We start from the raw sequence: 21,269 nt of genomic DNA, 5'->3' as shown, positions 1-21,269 counted from the left end.
GAACCATACCGCCAATCCAAACTGTATGCTAATTGTCAATCATCTTTGACGATAGTGGTCCTGACAGAAACTAAATCGCAAATATAAAATAAACAAATCATATCAGGGCATTCACTATAAACAACAATTATTTTAAATGTCAAGCCTATACGACTTTATTTAAAGTGAAAATGAAACTAGCAGCCTGTATGAAATGCGCTAGGCTATATGTGTCTCTCTCATTCTGCACCAATACAAATGTGTGCGCGAGTTGTGCACGTTTTGCTTGCTTGACGACAATTGCATTATATGAGTCGCTTTGGAATATAAGTCATAGCACATTTCAGATGATCAAGTCAAGTCAAGTCTGCTTTATTTCAATTCTTCCACATGTACAGCACATACACACAGAGAATTCTTTATTTAAACTGTCAGAAGAGGTAGTTGAATGAGGTCAGTTCAGTGCTGAATGAGGTAGTGAGCAGACCAATGCTGCACAAAGTGACTGGTGCAGGTCCGAGTGTGTTAGTGGGAGGTGGGAGTGGAAGGACCTGGGGATGTGGGAGCTGGGGTTCAGAGTTCAGTGGTGCGTGGGGCAAAAGAGGAGATGGGGGGCAAAGTCGGGAGGGAGTTCAGCTTCCTGACAGCACCCAGGAACTTGGTGCTGCTCACCCTCTCCACAGTCGCACCGTTGATGGTCAGAGGAACATGTTGAGTGCGCACTCTCCTGAAGTCAACAACAATCTCCTTCATCTTCGACAACATTCCTGGGCGTGTACTGAAAGACTGTGCAGTGGAACTCACTGATGTCTTCACAGACATTTTCAACATCTCACTAAGTCAGGCTGTTGTCATAAAAACAGGCATAAAAACGTGACTTATATGTCAGTTCATCGCTGTTACAAGATTTATGTATAACAAGTGGTTCCCAACATTGTTACAGGAAAACGTTGTGATTAAATTACTGTGCTGCAATGGAGCAGCTCTAATGTGCACTGTGCAATTAAATTAAAGATGAAACACCATAGAGCAATAAAATGAACAGAGAAAAAAACCCAAAAGCTTGTACAATACATTTTAACGGGCATAATTAAGTGCAAATAACTGAAGGAAATATCTATTTGCAATGTGAAGCCACCTAACATGATTCATATTCTTTTGGTTTCTGGACCCAATATTTTTTTAAATCACAAACGCAATGAAAATACAGGTATCGGTACTCGACATGTACTAAATATGAAAGTATCAGTATCAGACTCGTTCTGGAAAAAGTGATATCTGTGCAATCCCTAGTATTTATATTTTAAACTGGAGAGTTAGCTTTGAGGTGTGAAACTTGCAGTATGTTTTTATTGTTTACTGAATTTTTTTTTTTTCAAAGTTGCAAACAAAGCGATTATTAAAGTACTTTATTTGAACAGAAAATACTATAAAAATACTATTTCACTCTTTTTACTTCAACCTTTCTGATTCAATGTGTTGCTTGCTAGTTTACCAATTTACCAATTTCTCAGTGAAATCGTTTAAAAGTAAATCATACATTTTTTTTTTCAGTGTAGAGTCACCTCTGTGAATATATGATTATATCAAGGATATCTTGATTTTCCAGTTCATGACCCCTTTAAGCACTTTTATGTCCAAAGGTTCAATGAAAATCCCGTTTTCCATAAAGTGACCCCTTTAACTGGATGTGCAACTCTATTTGTAGTCCCATCAACCTCTCCTGCTCTTCATTCATGGCTCTGATGGAGAGCAGGCAGAGAAACGTTTATGCTGGGTCAGCTCAAAACACAACCACCCGACTGAAGCTATTCAGCGCTGGCCATTGAAAGGCCCTGTGGCATGAAAAGCCCCTGGAACGGCCCAAACATTCCATGCCAGAGATCATGAGAAAAAGCCCAAACAGAGGCGCATTCACTGTTCTGGCTCAGTCTCTCAGGATCCAGTGTCAGTCTTACATAAGATCCAGACCGCCGCTGCTGATCCAGCATCTCCTCAGGACAACAACCCAGTCAGAACTCTGGCCAGTCACACCAGCATTTCATTTAGCCGCAAAAACGATGTGAGTAATCACCTCTGACCCCAAACAAGATGATACATTATGATTGCTCAATGTGTCAGAGCATGTGAACTTCCATGCCAAGCCACGTCTCCATCCAACCTCCTCCTTCTTAAAGGCCCTGATACACTTACGGTGAAGTTCTTAGGGCAAGGTTGTCCAATCCTGCTCTTGGAGGGCAAACATCTTGCAGAGTTTAGCTCCAACACATTTGACTAGAAGTTTCTAGTAAGTCTAAAGACATTGAGTAACTGGTTCAGGTGTGTTTAATTAGTGTTGGAGCTAAACTCTGCAGGACACTGGCTACGTTTACATGCAACCAAATAATCCATCTGTAATCGGACTGACGGCTCAATCGGACTGAAAAGCCTTCATGTAAACACCTTAATCGATCCGATTGAGCGCGATTGGAATGAAATTCCGATTGGATTGAAGGGGGTGGCTTATTCCTTTTCTAATACGATCGAGAGTGCATGTAAACACTCGATCGGATTGAACCCCGAAACTGAAAGAACTGCGCATGTGCAATGACGCAGAAATAGCATAATGACGTATGACGCTCAGAACGAACGGCTCTTCCTTTTGAATAAAGTGTTGTATAAATGCGTGTCCTGTCATTATAAAACTCTCCTTTCACTCGGCAACTGTGAAGTGGAGCAGGACAACCTCCCACCAGTCCTTGTTTTGGATTCTCATCCACAGGCAACCCACTTGGGTGCGGGGAGGGGCATTTTTACTGCGTGATAAATATGAGCAGCACGGCACAGCGGTTTATATGTATATTTATCCATAAATTAATAAATATTAATTCTGCTGTTAAAAACAAATAAAGAAACCGTGTAGGAGAGTGGTTATTATGTGCAAACAGTGAGAAACTCTATATTTGTGCAGTGTGCGCATGTCAAAAAATCAATTCCGATTTGAAGCTTGTGACATATAACATCAACCCGATCACTTTCTTTAGCGTTCATGTAAACACTACATTCAGATTCATCAATCGGAATGAATTCAGTCCGATTGAACCAACAATTGTGCATGTAAACGTAGCCAGTGACTCTCCAGGAGCAGGATTGGAGACCACTGTTTTAGGGGTAAAAAGAAGTTGGAAATACCTGAGCAGCCGTTTACCGTTAGCGAACAGCCTAACGCTGCTGCAATCGTCTATGAATATGTTAATATGTGCTGTGTGCTTTCCCCTCAATAACAAAATAAACACACAACTAAAATAACAGTGGTGAGAAAGCATTAGTTAAGAAAGCAACTGATCACAGTGATGTGGATATGATTGCACCGGCTCTGCAATTCGGCACTCAAGTCAAATCAAGTCACGACACGTCACATCACATTTTTTTATATAGCACTTTACACAAAAGATTGCTTTGAAGCAAGCAGCTTTACAGTATTAAACATAAAAAATATATAGGTATTCAAAAAAAATCTAAGGTGGAATTCTGTGTCACATGATCCTTCAGAAATCATTCGAATATGCTGATTTGGTGCTCAAGAAACATTTTTGATTATTATCAATGTTGAAAACTCTTTTGTTGATCTTGATTGCTTCTATTGTCCTCATTTGCAAGTCGCTTTGGATAAAAGCGTCTGCTAAATGTCTAAATGTAAAACAGTCGATTAATATAAATAGAAATTTCTAGAACAACATTTATTTGAAATAGCACTTTATTTGTAATATTATAAATATATTGACTGTCATTTTGGTTAATTAAATGTGCCCTTGTTGAATAAAATTATTAATTTCTTTACAAAAAAAAGTCTAACTGACCCCTAACTTTTGAACGGTGGCATATATCAAGAGAGTACTTGTTGTATTGCCTTTAATTTATTATTAAAAAACAAACAAAACAAAAAAAAACAATGTTTTTTATTGCAGCATTTTTATGGAATTGTTGTTTTTTTTTAGTTTCAGATATATTATTATAGTTTTTATTAATAGTTTGAATTGGTTTTTATCTTTATATTTTGTTTTGATTTTAATTTTTGGTAATTTGTTAATTATATTGTTGTGTGCTTTTGTCATTTTTATTAGTTTTAGTTTTTTTAATGTTTATATTAAATTTTTTTCAGAACTACCTAAATTAAAATAAGTTGTTTCTATGTTTTATTTTGTTTTAGTTAACATTTATCTTATTTCAAGTAACAAAAGGTATAATAACCCTGATTAAATGCTGTAAAAATGAGAATCTTGGTAAATATGATTTTGTGGCAATGACAACTGTGGAAATCTTTGTCCTAAGAATGCAGTAAAATGCAGTACAGTAATAATGTACACAAAATATACAATATACACCTAATATGAAATGGTAAAATGTGACCTGCACATGTCCTCATATACTCTGGGTCGTGGAGGGTCAAAGCAACCCGATTTAGAGGTGCAGCAGAGCCACATTACCCAGTGTGGAGACACCTCCAGCCTTCAGTCGGGGTTTAATTTTCTGTGTTCCGGGAGGATGTGCTAATCTCAGTGCAGACTCTTGGCATGAACAGAAACAGGTTGCTCCATAATGATTCCCTGACTGTAAGAAGCTTAACAGAGATGGTGTTGCCCATGGCACACAGGGCCAGACAGCACACACTGCCTTCAAACACCAACACACACACACACACACACACACACGCAACAGCCATGATAGTATTATGAATACTTTAACATATTCCCACACTGAACAGAGGATGGTGGATGTCAGACGGGGAGGTTATTGTCACGATAAATAGCCCACTAAGTCTTAAAACATGGTCCGCCAACACAGACGATTAGTCTGTACCTGCCCTACAATGCGTTCAGCAAACAACAGCCCGTTTCCAGAGGGAGGAGTGTGTGTGTTTTGATCTGTCTGTCTAAGACCCTGATTATGAACGTAATCTCGGCACAGTTTAAGGTCACGCAGGTGAAAATACAGATTGAGGCATAAACGGCTACAAACACAAATCTGTATCTGCTGTCAAAACACCTTGTTCCTCTGTTTGTGCGAGTTATGCCACAGGATGTGAATTATGCAATCCTAAAGTGTGGGCTGAAGGTTATGTGCATTGCAGGGGGCGCAAGTTCCTAGAAAGGTATTATTTTAAACGATGCAGAGCCTCATTTATGAAACATGAGCAAATTAATTTCTGTGTAAATCTTTTGTAAACCATTCTTATAAAAACAGCCAAAGCAACCAATTGCAGGGACAATGTTAATAAAATGTAGCTAAATGAAAAATATCATAAACAAGATTATTGCAATAAGCTTGTCATCAAGTGTGATATGTAATGCAATGTGAATTTAAACCCAGAACCACTATGGCTTGGTGATGTTTACAAACAGACTATTTTACTACATTCTTAAAAAATTTACTGGGATCGATGGTTCCATGAAGAACATTTAATATCCATGGAAACTTTCCATTCCACAAAAGGTTCTTTATAGTGGAAAATAGTTCCTGTTGGAAAAACTACATTATCCATGATTCTGCAGAGCATCTCCTCCAATCAGAGCCAAAACTAACGAAACTAGCGGTCGACCGATATTGGTTTTTTGACAGCCGATGCCGATATCTTGGAAAGCCATGTGGCCGATATAAAGCCGATATAATTTTATTTATTTTAATTAATATTTAAGACATTTGAAATCATTTGAAAATGTATTAAAAATAAATGTGTTAAATATACTTATACTTTTAGATGACAAAGTATTTTTCACAAACAAATAAATATTTAATAAAAATATAATTAAAAAGGAAGTAAACTGTAACCAACAGGGCACTCAGTATTATGGGAAGTTTGTGTGCATTGGGAATCATATCTTTTCAAATAAAGCCAAGGTAACACTCATGTTACATACAGCACACAGTGAAAATGACATGAATATGACAGTGGGCAAATGCATAAAGCGCAGCATAATTTGAAATCACAAATTTAATGTTTAAAGCATTCAATTTGCACGGACCGAAAGTCATGCAGAGAACACGCGATCATGCAGGTCACATGCACACTTCACAAGATCTCACAGCTGGATTCGACTAAGTTTGCAAGGTTTGTGAAATTAAATTTTCATTAGCCATTCAAAGATTTGTTTAAATTATATAAATGCATATTTTCTGAATGCTGACGGCAAACGAGAAAGTATTATGTTTGCCTTTCTATTACTAATAATATAAAAGCAATCGTTATAAGACTTTTTGTATACATTTTAATTCCTTTGTTTAACAGTTCTATCGGATTATTAGACAGACTTCTGTCCGTATTAGACAGAACTGTTAATGCCACAGCGAACAAGAGGGAGAATGTGAGCACTGTGTGTTCAGGCGCTGCCGTTCTCAAAATAAAAGTCCCGCCTCGAATGCATCGGCCAATGCCGATATTTGAAAAATGCCAAATATTGGCCGATATATTGGCCTTGGCGATATATCGGTCGACCACTAAACGAAACACACTGAAATAACACTCTAGCACCCACTCACTCCCATTAAGCACTGTTTAACATATTCAGCATCTTTTAATCAATAGTTTTATATTTATCCATCATTTTTTTACTACGTCATTTTGCAATGGTTTATGGGATTATAGTTCATTTCCTCATTAAATCCATTAAGTATGCAGTCTTGTACCTTTGCCTTATTGTCTGATTTTCAAATACTTTTTTGTTTGTTTGTTTCAAATCGAATTTTGTAGTGTTTTGATTCACTTCATAGCTGGTTGTTTTGGTTGATTGCTTGTAACTCTTTAACAAAGGCTTTATTAAAAACACTTCATTAAAATACTTCCAGAACCAAGGCTGCTGATAAAGTGGACAGGCACTAATGAAATCTATGACACCAGGACTGACCTTCAAACAGCAACTCAAGGTCGTGTCTTTTCCCAAAACGAGTGAATGGCTGTAATTAGCAGTGATCTTCAGTGCCGCCTCGGGCTGTAACACTAAAGGAAATCACATTAGCAGGACAGAAGACCAACACCCATAATATTAATCAATGAGCTCCGTTAGAACCTGCAGCTGGGACGTCCTGAACCTAAATCATCCTTTGGACAGACAAAACCTAATTGATTTCTGTTGTTTATATTCTAATAGTGAAATTATACAGCCAGTTGCCACAAAATGCAATTTAAGAGATTTGTTGCTGTTTTTGTTTTTAGGAAAATTGACCATTAACAGATGTTTTTTTTTTCAAACAAATCTGACTAGTTTCTAATTTTGTTTTTAATAAAAAGCTATCATGCATCTTGAGAAGACCTGGAATATAGTTCACAAATTAAACTGTTTTAATGATACTTTGTTTGAATACATACATCTGAATGGCTGTTTGTAAACATAAAAATACTACTTGTCTGTGACAAGTGTGTGAAAATGAAAAATTTCACACCATGTTGTGTACACTGAAAAAACTTGTTAGATTTACTTTGAAACAACTTTCATTCAATGGCTTGTAAATTTCACAAATACTTACAAAGAATCGACAACTAACACATTGAATTAAACATGAAATTTTGAAGTACAAGGGTAAACGGGGTATTTCTGCTTTTCTATAAGCGCCACCTACAGGGAATTTGCACTTTCATTCCTCCCGTCTGCTGTTCTTTAATCATTGGTCTGTGTGTGAAATAGGACTGAATTTTCATGCGATCATTTGTGTTGATGTGAACAGGCCTTCAGTTGCCATTCACTTTCATTACATGCAAAAGAGTTCCCAGGAAAATGCCATTCTTCTATTCCTATTATTACACAAACAGCACCCATAGGTGCTTCTCCTGCATGGAAAGCACACTTCTGAGCAGGGCCATGCCAATGATGTGCACTGTGGCACGTAAACACCTCTCCTGTTCCCCTCTGAGAGGCTGAGATCAAAGCCTCGTGTTTGTCTCGTAGCTGCAGCATCTCAAGCATAATGAACAATAACCTGCAGCATTTGCATAATGAACACCCTCCCGGAAAAAAAACCCTCATTCAGAGGTCAGGCTCCAACATTTTTATGAAAAACTGCAATATTTGCAAGACAAATAGCATGTTGCTCTTCCAGTACGGTATATTTTCCCTCCCTACGATGGGGAAGTGTTTCAGTAATCTTTGTTGCATCACGCAGAGATATGCAAACTCGCGCTCACCAGCAGAGCACCAGAGAAACGAATACACGTCGCTTGACTCAGCAGACAGACTATTGTGTGATCACTTTGAGGGCAAGTTTGTGCCCCGTTCTCTGCTGACTCACAGGCCACAGGTTTGCCACTCAGCAGGCAGGATCTGAGTCAAACAGGAAATAACTTGCACTGCATGACATTCTCTTGCCTGTGTGTGCAGCGCAGCTCTCTCTGCTCAACCTGCACAAACACTCCATATAAACAAAACACTACTTCCAAATATATTTCACTGGCCTATAATAGAAGAAATGATAAACAAAACCAAGGCTGGGCAATATTAAGAATATGTTCTAAATGAACATATATGAAATTCATCATGAATACGGACTCTGTATTTTTATTTGATCATTAAGGGTGCTTTCACATATTGTACACTTTAAGTCTAACCAAATCCCGGTTCGGTTAAAGTAAAGCAGAAAAGTAAACCAGCTCGAAGTGACCTCAGTGCTTTTGGTGTTCACAACATAAGTGGATTTCAAACAGGACATTGCACAAATCAGTCGAATCTCAAAAGGACCCACAAACAAGCTGGTCTCCGATCACCCCTTTTATATGTTCACATACACACATCATTTCGGTTCAAGACTGCTTGGAGTGCTCAAACACACTGAAAGTTTACAATGTCAATAGACATTATTCTTCATTATTCTTTCATTATTCTTCCTTCTTCCATGGCCTGCAAACACAAAGCATTTTATTAGCATGTGATTTTACAGTAGCATTAATGGCATTATGATACGATCACATTTTGCTTTCTGCAAATTACAGCAGGCGAAATTCAGTCAATCCATTGGGAATCCATGCAATTTGGAATCTTCCACAAAAGGCAAAAGATTATCCATCAACAATGGACTTTATTTGCCTGTGAAATTTTAGATACATTTTGAAAATCTTACGGCATCTGGAGTCATTTCTGTCTTAGATCACTTCAATTCTTGATGGTCTAAGATTAGACCCCCCCCCACAAATAATTGAAATGAAGCTCAAATAAAAATAATAATAAATGGAAAACTTAAAAAAATAAATAAATAAATGAAAATTAGAAATGTTGCCTTACAACTAACCTAAATAGGTTTAATTTGAAGTACTAAAATTACTAAAATGAAATTAAAGCTAAAGAGAAATATAAAAAAACATAATCACAGAAGCATAAAATAATTACTAAAATTTGAACAAAAAAATTTTTTAATACAAATATATAAAAATAAAAGCTGATTCAAAATAGTAATAAATACTATCATTTAATAATACTATAATTAATAATACTAAAATATATATTTTTTTATAAAGGGTTAGTGACCAAACTGTCATCTGGCATAGATTTACTTATGATGCTTTTGAAACTTATGATGTGAACCACAAATTATAAATACAACAGGGTCAATAATAACTCTAATAGCGATTAAGATAACAATAATTTAATATATCTTAATTTTATTTTTCTATTCCAAACCCTGAGCTACCTAAATAGCTTCTGTTTCCCAAGACAACATTGTGTGTATCTTTTGTGGAGAACTAAGGATTTTTGCATTGAGATTTTTCAAGCTCAATTAAAATAAATAATAATAATCACATATAACACACAATAATACAATTTAAAAAAATCCAAGATTGTAGACAAAGTGACAGAAATCATCATTCTAAATATTTAAATAATTCATTCAGTACTGAAAAGTATCAATAAAACGGTTATAATTTAAGAATCTTTGCGTGCTGTGTATTTCTGTGCTTGTAGGAGTGTTGTGTTGTCATCTCAGCAACATGTGAACTCTACTGGAGATCATCTGTGAGGTGATTCTCTCTGTGTTCACATCAGATCAGTCACGTACAGGTATAATGTCAGGCAGGATGCTGCATTCTTCACATGGCACTTTGGTGCTGTATGTGGCAAGCTGTAGGTAGACAGTAGATGTTCCTAGTTCTGGTGGCCCTACTGTATTAGTTAAACATCCACACCACTAAAGATTTTCAAATTAAATGAAATCATTCTCATTCTTAGTTGAAAGACACCCGATACTGAAGCAGTCAGTAATCAGCGCAAACCGTGTACAAACATGCAGCATGATGCAACACACTGCAGATGCACATGACAGTCCTGTCCTGTTGTTTTTCATATGTTCATAATGGTCATTAGTGGAATATCAACAATCGCCTGGAATTAACAAGGGGGAGATAATGCAGTAAAACAGTGCTGTTAATCTCCTATTGATCACTGCATTGTGTTTAATGCACATCACTCACACTCGGCTGGCTCAGAACAATGACGCGGCTGAACGTCTGCTTTTACACACTTTATCCCTGTCCCACATCCATACAGCTTCCTTTCAGTTCAATCGCTCTCACGTGAGATGAATGACAGTATATGGCTGGCTCTCTCTCTCACACACACACACACACACACACACATGTATCTGTATGCTGTGACACAGATGGTGATGGTGACTCATGGATCTCACAGATCGGTGTGTTTCAGTGGCGTCTGATGGTATTTGGAGCATTGCTCTTTGTCTTGATCTCTCTTGCGTGCAGATAAAATGTAATTCCTTCCACACACACACACACACACACACACAACAGGTTTGTTTTTGTGAAAAGTGGGGACATCCCATAGGCGTAATGGTTTTTATACTGTACAGACCGTATATTCTATTGTCCTACACCAACCCTACCCCTAAACCTACCCCTTACAGGAAACTTTGTGCTATTTCAGATTTTCAATACACTCCATTCTGTGTGATTTATAAGCGTTTTGAAAAGTGGGGACATGGGGTAATGTCCTGAAAAGTCACCTTCTCCTTGTAATACCTATGTCATACCTTTGTCATTATACAAATTTATGTCCTCATTTGTCACAAAAACGCGCACACTCTCACACACAAACTGTGTGAAAAAAATATCATTATAAGAGGGCTGAACATAAAGATGTGTTTGTTTGAGGATTTGAATGCCAGAATTCATTTGGCAAGGAATACAAGAAAATTGTTTAAAAAAAATTTATGAGTGTTGTTATTTTTAAAGGGGTCATATGATGTTGCTAAAAAGAACATTATGTTGTAAATTTGCAACAAATGCCTCGTTTATAATGGGTGTTCATGTTTTTGTCTCGTCGCTCTGGCCGGACAGGGCATCACAGTATGGTGAGGGGCGTAACATTTCCGTCACACGCTTGAGGTATTCGGCCAATCACAACGCACTGGATAGCTGGCCAATCAGAGCACACCTCGCTTTTCAGACCGATGAGCTTTGTAAAAATCTACGCGTTTCAGAAAGGCGGGGCATAGAGGAGAAACAATAATGTACAGTATGTGGAAAATAATGTGTTTTTTGAACCTTAAACCGTAAAAACACATTTCATTACACCAAATACACAAAATAATGTTCTTTTTAGCAACATCATATGACCCCTTTAAAATAAAAACTGAAAATATAAAAATAACAGTTAATTAAAAATATTAACAAATACTATAATATTATATAATACCAAAATAACACGTTGAAATCTCAGTGTGCTTTGTGTTATTATTATTATTAATAATAACATCATATACAATTATTTTCATTATTATTATACTTTTACATTATGCATTCACCGATATGATCTAAGATAAACTTTTACATGAAAATGTTGAGTTTCATCTTCATAATTTGAATAATCTCAACGTGTTGTTATATTATTATTATTAAAAGTAATAATAATTATTATTATTGTATAATAACAATAATAACGAACACCGTTATTATTATTATTATCATTATACATTTGCCTTATGCATTTGGTAAATCCAAATTTCTTCCAAATGTAACTTTTACATGTAAGTGTTGAGTACCATCTTCATATGTTAAACAGTGTCAATGTGATGTATATTATTATTAACAATATGAAAATTATAGTTATTTTTATCATCATTATTTATTATCTTGCATTTACATGTTCTACTCTTTGAGTCGCAGGAATGTCTGGGTGTGCTCCTCGCTTGTTACTGGTGATGCAAAGGGAAACATCATTATTACTACATCATTATTCATACTCCTAAACCTAACTTTAGTGTGTTCTGCGCTACAGACCATCAGGCTACGCAATATCCATTAGTCTCTACTCTTATCTCAGCTCTCTGTCACTTCACTGCAGTCACTCCACTGTCACTTTATACTGTCCATTCAGATCAGCTCCTATATTATCTATCTTCAGATATACTATAATGCTCTAATCTAGTGTATTTGACTTGTAGCTGAACCCTTTAGCAATGTTTCAGTGAGGGTCCTGGATTCTGGTTTTCGTTGTTCAGATGTGTTGTTTTCGAGTATAATCTTCTGTTAGGTGCTAATTCTCACACATTTACACCACTGACTTAATTACTGTGTATTAATACATTTATAAACTACGGCTGGGATGGATTGAACAGTCACAGGAAGTGGCTGCACGGAGCTCCTTCCTGAAGAGGAAACACTTCTTATGGAAAACCGAATGCCTCTGGACTTCACACCCACGCACACACACACACACACACACTCACTCACACACACACAGACACACACACAGACACACATAAGCGCACATACACACACACACGCACACACACACATTCTCACAACGTGAGTCAATAATGAAGGACACCAGTAAAAAATACTCCACAAAATGTTAATAAAAGCGCTCATATGGCAGAATGCTCAAATTAAGAAGGCATTATAAGTTCATAAAACAGACCATCTGTCTTCCCTATGACTATATTTGAACAGGAATTATGTATTCAGTGTAAGACTATCAGGAAACGCTATGATATAGTGTATTTTTAGAGGTGTTTGCTAAAGGCAAGCATCACTACTGCTCCTGAAATTATCAGCCTTAATGATAAAGTATATTATTCTGGTTTGGTTTCTTCACAGCATGTGTAAGTGATCTGTAACTTTATGCAAATCATCAAAGTTCAGGACTCTCACGCTTGCTGCACTGCTAATTGGTCGCCTCGACTCTCAGCGATGCCCCGGGGGCTCATGGGTCATTTTCCACTTGCGGAGGAGTAGATTCAGAGAGAGAAACCTGTGCTATATCTGAGCGACTCGGACAGATAAAGGGAGGAAGAGAGAGAAGCAGATGAAAGGAAAGAAGGTGGGAGAGGTGGAAGTCCTGAAGGAAATGTCTTCCCCGATGAGACAATCCTGCTTTAGCTGGAAACTGTGTTTGGACCTAGCTTGCTAGCCCTTGTGAAAAAGAAGTGCGCTTCATTGTATTATATGTAATCTTATAAGTATATTTAAAAAAACTGTACTGTAAGGAGAGACACATTCATGACTATATTTTTTAACACTCATTGTAATCTTTAATAATCTTGTTGTGCCAAGTGCACTTATTTTGATGTCTCGACTAACATACTAAAGTACATGTAAAGTATTTGATTATAATTTGAACTGTACTGTGTGTTATTCAATATTACATTTAAAGTTGACAAGTTTCAATGGAAATGATATTAAAGTATATTTTAGTTTATGTTTAGCATAAATGCAGTGCATTCTGCAATACACTTTAACCGTAATTTTATTATCATTGTCTGATATCATAATGAAGAAAAAGCTTCATTAAAAGAAAATTCTAAAAAAAAAAAAAGAAGTAGGTTGGCGTAATCTTTTATTATTATTTCTTTGAAAAAAAAAAAAAAAACAACTGCTTCACTGCCAAACCAAACCAAAGAAATGTGGAGCGACCAACAAAGTCATGTGGTCAAACTAACATGCAGAAAAAAAACCATTGACATTTGTATCACATTTAGGTTACTAAGTTTAAACTTTTCTTTAAAATGTATATAAAAAAAATTGGCAACACTTTAGATTAGGTAACACATTCACTATTGTGTTTTCCATCGATAAACTGCTTATCTGCTGCTTATTGATCATTAGTAAGGTATTTGTTGTGGTAATTATGTTTAGGTGTTGGGTCGGATTAAGGGATCTAGAATATGGTCATGCAGAATAAGGCTTTGATATGTGCTTTATAAGTACTACTAAACAGCCAACATACTAATAAACAGCCAACATAGTTAACTAGCAACTAGTTAATGCGGAATAGTGTTTCCTAATCTAAAGAGTTTTCAAAACCATATGAAACTTACAAGCATTCACATGTACACTGCTGTTAAAAAGTTTGGGGTCAGTAAGATTTTTTACAAATGTTTAAAGTCCATTATGTTTACCAAGGCTACATTTATTTGATACTGAAAAATACCATAAAAAAGTAATATTTTTAAATAATATTAAATAATAGTTTTTTATTTGAGTACATGTTAAACTGTAATTTATTTCTGTGATTCGCAGCTGTATTTTCAGCATCATTCCTCCAGTCTTCAGTGTAACATGATCTTCAGAAATCATTCTAATATGCTGATTTGCTGCTAAAGAAACATTTCTGATTATTATCAATGTTAAAAACTGTTGTGCTGCACGATATTTTAGTGGAAACCATCAAACATTTTTTAGGATTCTTTGATTAATAGAAAGTTAACAATTCTTTGATGGAAAAAAAAAATGTATAGCAACATAAAATTCAGGTATTTTTTTAACAATTTAATGCATCCTTGCTGACTAAAAATATTAATTTCATTAAAAAAAAAATATCTACCAACCCTAAACTTTTGAACAGTAGTGTACATGCATACTGTGCCTTAATGCATTCAGACAGAGGAAGAACAAAAGGAGAAAGAGAACAAATGCAAGTTCATTCTCACCACATCAGCCACAATCTCTGCAGCTCGAAGCATGCAAGCATGAAAACACCAGACCCTACGAACACAAGCACACTTGCTGCCCCCAGAGATACACTCTGTCTCTTTCTGATTCGCTCAGTAAGTAATCATAGGAAAGGAGATGGTTGTAAAACTTTTGGCCTTTTTTGCACTATTTATCTAAACTTTGATGTTCTCACATTTGTCTGCTACAAATTAAAGTGCTGCCAGCATCCCAGTCTCACATAATGACTTTGATCACCCCAGCAACAACACAGCAATGGCCTAACAACCACTCAAAACACCCTCGAACCCACTCAGGAACAACCTTGCTAAGTTGCTGTCACCCAGGGTGACCATACGTGCCCTTTTCCCCGGACACGTCCTGGCCAGGATTTCTAGGCTATATTGCCTATAATATCCAGGTTTTGGCTTTGTTTGCGCTGCACAAACTAATCGTTGTATGACATCAAAGTACCGTGAGAGCTCTAGAGAGCAGACGCTCCTTATGCTTTCGAATCACTCTCAAGGTACTTTGATGTAAACACAGATCGGTCTGCACAGTGCCGCTTCAAATTGAACACACCTAATATGTGCGCATATTTGCATCGCTCTGACCATTCTCTGTAGATCCCACCTTCTCACGCACCACGATTGGTCGATTAAGCATGTTATTCATCAAACTACTTATCGATCAATACCTTCTGCAAGTATGAAATCAGGAAAACAAAGCCAAAACCTGGATATTTGAGGTAATATAGAAATCCTGGCCAGGACGTGCCCGGGAAAAAGAGGATGCATGATCACCCTACATTCACCCATAATACCCCAGAAACTACCTAGCAACCCCTCAGAGCACCCTAGCAACTGCACGGTAATGCAGTATAACACCTTAGCACCCACATAGCAACATCCTAGCAACCAGCCACCCACACACAGAATATGTAATAAAGCCAGTCATGTTTGGTGATCTAGTTTCAATGCAATAATGTGAGAAAAAAATTGCACTATATCAATATTGTTTTGGCACTACTGATGCGAACTGCAAGGAATCGCAAGAAATTAACCATTAAAAAATACAGTGATAATCTTTGAGGTATATGAGGAATGGCATATTGGTGCCTGTATGATTTACAACGTATAACCGCATATTTCATCAAGTGATTTAATGTTAATAAACGAATCTACTTGAACAACCAAAGTTTGTTTTTGAACTTAAATAACGAATCTACTTGAACAACCAAAGTTTGTTTTTGAACTTAAAATGTATGGATAACCACCATGATAATACAAATGGTAAATTCAGAGTTCATCATAAGTGGCCTGTCTATAAAACATAACCAATACACGTTTATAGATGGTGCACAAAGTCATACACACTATTACAAAACACTATCATGGTAACACACTAAAATAATGCAATTAATATTAACTAAATAACAGAAAATCCAAAACGAAACACCCTAATGTACATTACTGATAACAAAAATAAGAAGAAACAGTTATTTGTCATCATATATAATATGGGAATGTCCTTTTGCTGTTTTTTTTTTTACTGTAAATTAGATTGTAATTCATATTTTTCACTTACAAAAACCATACATTTGACAGTATTTTACAGTAAAGCTACATATAATGTGATTTTAAGCAATTGTTTCACCATATGTGATAAGGTTTTTTACGGTTAACCAATAACAGGTTGTTACTGACGAATTTTTCAGTCTTTTATGTATGTTTACAGTGTAGTGAATGTATATAGTACACAGTGAATCTATCAGAGGTGTGTTATTCTGGTGTAATATGGCTTGGCACATACATAGACAGTATGATTTTTAGCAGGACGCTGCTAATGATATCAAATATCTTGTTCATTTCTTGAAATGAGTGCCGCTCTGTATCTCAATTCCAGAGCAGAACACGGCAAAATTAATCAGAAACATGCACCAACATATCAGCATTATCCAGTGGTTTCAGCCTCAGACGTCACGCCCACGGACTGCTGGCTAAACGTCTGATGCATATGGGACACAAAAGTGGAAACACTTCAGGAGTTTCCAAGTCGTCATCGGATTGGTTGAATTATACAGGATTTCCGATAGACGTGCGTGTCACGTTCTTTAACGTTCCGCCTGGAAACAAAGATGCCGTGCCGCCAAACCCTTACAAAAGAAGAAAGCCGTTGTGTTTACAACTGTGACGACGAGCACTTATCAGGATCAACTAAACGCTGGATTTTCAAAAGTATGTGAAATATTTAAAGTTCGCGGCATAGAATCTTTAAAATACATCCGAGAGTTTTACACACCCGGTCTGTTATTGAGGCAACATTTCCACGCCCCAAAACGTGATGCTGAACGAAACTAACTGTGATTGGTTGTTTGACATGTCGGTCAAACGGCCTCATGGGCGGGCCTTGGCCAATGAAAGCTGCCATGAATTCCAGACCTTCAGCCGTCAGTCTGAAGAGCTGGCTACGCGAGACTACTCTACGGCAGTCTGAGCTCGGCGAGGGGAAGAGAAGCGCAAAATGACACAGCCGGGTCCTGAGGCGCTCCGAAATTAATTAAAATGCCTCCCATTGAGCCGACAAATACTGAAGATGATGTACTCTTAAAAAGAGTACGGTGAAAAAGACATCAAATCATCCAGTAGCGGGAAACTATATGGTTAATCACAGATCCGATGCTAAATAACTTTGAAACCAATAAGTTCCTTCGAGTCTGCAATAAAAGTAGTAAACTAGCTGATTGCTTCTTATATTCTTATAAGTAAACATCTGCAGCCATTTATGCATGTTCAGTACAGATGGGAATTATAAAGAATTGTGTGATTCTGGTTCTTTAATGAGAACAATATTAATAATAATAATCAATAGAGTAATCAATAGAAAACAATTATTGTTAGTAGCAGCCAGTGTTGGGGAAAGTTACTTTCAAAAGTAATGCATTACAATATTGCGTTACACCCTAAAATAAGTAACTAATTGCATTACTTAGTAACTTTTTATGGACAAAAATGTGTTACATTACTTTTGCGGTACATTTTCAATCTGGGCTTGGCTTGCTTGTTTGTTTTTAATATAAAAAGTTCTACTTTTCTACCAAAAGCTAAATGAATACGCCTCAGGCTGAAGGAAGTGTAAATTCACGTCTGTACAGTAGAGGGCGCAGCTCAAAGCATTCTGGATCGCATGAAGAATAGGACGCAGGAGAAGAAAGTTCAACACTGTTCAGCAATAAAAATAATTAAACACAAATGTTATGTTTAACTAAAGTCATTTTTGCTTATTAGTATGGTTGAATTGGCTCATCGAAGGTCAGCAGCAAAGATACTGGTTAATAAAATGGGATTAAATCCTTAAAGGATATTTGTGTTATTTAACATATTTAATTATTGCAGTTTTGCATCATATTCTGAGTTTGCATTTCACTGTTTTTATTAATTTTGAGGAACACTGAATCTGTTTTTGTGCGATATGAGTACATGCATGTAGACATTTAGTCTAGATCTACAGTAACATCATGTTCACATACAACGCCTCTGCACTCACTCCTGATTTCTCTCAACATGCGGACAGGAGAGCTGTCGGTCAATACATGGGAAAACAAAGTAACTGGCGTTACTTATTTGAAAAAGTAACACTGATATTTTCTTGTAAATTTAAAAGTAATGCGTTACTTTACTAGTTACTTGAAAAAAAGTAATCTGATTACATAACTCACGTTACTTGTAATGCATTACCCCCAACACTGGTAGCAGCCCTAGAAGATTCACCCAAAAATAAAAATCCAGTCAACATTTACCCTTATATTTTGTGAACTTGGTGCAACAAATCTAGTTCATCATCTGAGGCAACGCCACAAAGAGCTCTATGACAATGCATGGCCCTGGACACGGGATTTGTTTTTCTTTTTCTGCCATATATGTCTATTCTAGAGACATTTTGTTACACATTTACTTAGTGATTATTTTGCCTTATGTCTGTTCTAGAGACATGTTACAGCTTTGTGATAAAGCTCTAATTGGTTTTCTTTTGGAAATATGTTTCAAATTCATACTGAATGCATTTATGACTGTAAAGCATGTCTGTGTGTGTCAAAATCGTGATTAAAATCAAAATCGCAAAATTGATTAAAGAAATCGCGATAGGTTTTTTTTGTCCATATCGCACAGCCCTAATTTCAAACCTCTATGACTTTATTTCTTCTGCAGAACATATTTCGGTATTTTTATAAACACTGAGACATTTCCGCTGACATTTGCTGATGCCCCGAAGTCCTTTTAGTGTGTATCAGTGGTTTAAAACAGAAAATGAGTCTGAAGTGTGCAGTTAATTTCCCGAGGGACCCTTGAGCAACAGAAACCAATGGTTTTCAAGAGGTACAATGATGCACGTATTTCCACCCCATGGATCTCTGGGAAGGGACAACATCATGTACCTTGCTGACATCAGCTGGCGTTTCGTCAGAAATAATGACCCTACACGGAGTCCCACACCAATTAAGGTCCGATGAACAAGCATGAATAATTGGCATGCTACTGGCTGCATAAACTGATTGGAGCAGCGTGTTTAATTACTGCAGCCTGATCTATGCCTGGATGGGGTTACATTCATTTGTCTTTGCAGGGACAAGAGGAATGAGGGGAGGAATCTATAAATCACTTCCAGCGACCCTCGTCATTCGTTTAACTATACGGCAGCTGAGTCTCCTACTAGAGCCTGGGACTGGCTACTGCTGAAGACCTCACGACACGCTAAACAACATGATACAAGGCACGATTAGAAACACTGCACGGGTTTCAGAGTTGTTCAAATAAAGTGTTACCATATCACTTATCAATATCAGTTCATCTCTAAAAAGATGTGATGTCTATTTATTGTCTTTGTATTTTGTATCTTTTTACATTATCACTTTCAATTCAGACTGCAAGCTCGCAACTTGGGTAAAAACCATCATTTTTTGGGTCATGATGCTGTATATTCAGTAAGAGTGCATACACTGTCACAACATTTTAGTACAATTAAGCACTAATTGAACTGAAAGTCATGAAAATGTTTTATATGTATTTAAAAAATGGAACCCGTTGTGAAATAGAACAGCACAGGTTCTGGATTCCCAGCCCTAACCGGTTCAGGGACTCTGCTGTAGATCTGCTGGACATCCAGCCATGCTGTATGAAGCAGAACAAATGAAGCAAACAGCTTTGGCATTTCAGTGAAATACACATTTGCCCTTTCTTTGAGAGGACTTGAGGGCGGCCAGCAGCGTCAGATCTGGAGCTGTGAACCGTTGAAGTCCAGATACTCGAGGGACGTCTCCGTGCAGGAAGCAGTCCTGTTCTTATTTCCAAAGCCATCGGGACACATCTGGGCCGGGCTGATTAATCTAGTCCCACGAGTTCTCACAGCTCTCTGTGGAGCTTAATGCGCCACCAGGTTTGCTGGTAAGGCAATTACTCGCTGTACTAAACCCAGAAAAAACAACAGAGAGGTGGCACACATCCTCACTTGCTACATATTTGTTAAAAAAAAGTTGTGATACATTGCAAATATAGTAACAGCCAAAGGACGTTTTTAGACAAAATGTTCATTTACTACATAAATATTACAGACACAAAACATTATTAAGCAAATCATTAAGTAGCTTAATATATTTTAGCACGAATGAAACACTATATTGACAAATCAGCATCAGATTGGATCTGAAGATTACAGAAAACACCCTGGCCTTTAAAACAACAAACCGGGGATGTGCTTGCTTTAACTTTATAATGCTTGACTAATACAAAATCCAATCTGGCATTGAAGAGGACACAAGTAGATTTTGCGCTGTGTTCACTTCCATTCATAAGCATGTAAACACTGGAGCTTGCACTGATCCTATCCATCATCCTGCTAAACACAAGTCTAACAGAATACAACATAATACAACAAAATGTTTCAAATCTTAAAAGTGTTATCTAGAGTTGTCATACTGTTTTCATATGTTTTAAGTCAACAACTGTAAAAAAAAAAAAAAAAAGTGTTCAATTGTAATTTATGTTACATGGATTGTAATGCGTGAAGTCATGTGTGAAAAAAAAACAACCCAATCTCATGAGAAAACTGAACTATTTTATGAGCTGGGAATTTTGTATGAACTTGAACAATGTAATGCATAATAATTCATGTAACTCAACCCTCAGTGCGGTGTATGCAGATTGTACGAAAATGAAATAAATTCGCAACCAATTTGCCAAAACGGAAAATAGTTACAAACTACTATGTAAAATACTACAGTAAAATCCTGAGTACCATATACTCCATTCTATTATAAAAATACTATAAAATATTGTATAAAAAAATACTAAGTAGAAAGTATGAACTACTTTTAATTAATATGCAGTGA

General features: G+C 36.7%; 1 protein-coding gene across 4 annotated transcripts in view; it reads right to left on the bottom strand.

Annotated features, from left to right (window-relative positions):
- The window catches only part of LOC107697062 (phosphofurin acidic cluster sorting protein 2-like), a 69,228-nt gene that overhangs the window by 44,904 nt on the left and 3,055 nt on the right, over positions 1-21,269 (bottom strand). The gene's annotated exons all lie outside the window — the stretch shown is intronic.

Source organism: Sinocyclocheilus anshuiensis, unplaced genomic scaffold (assembly GCF_001515605.1).
Source record: "Sinocyclocheilus anshuiensis isolate Anshui unplaced genomic scaffold, SAMN03320099.WGS_v1.1 scaffold1485, whole genome shotgun sequence".
In the NCBI taxonomy this organism is placed as follows: domain Eukaryota; kingdom Metazoa; phylum Chordata; class Actinopteri; order Cypriniformes; family Cyprinidae; genus Sinocyclocheilus; species Sinocyclocheilus anshuiensis.
The sequence above is the reverse complement of the archived record's forward strand: the minus strand, read 5'-3'. Positions and strand labels throughout refer to the sequence as shown.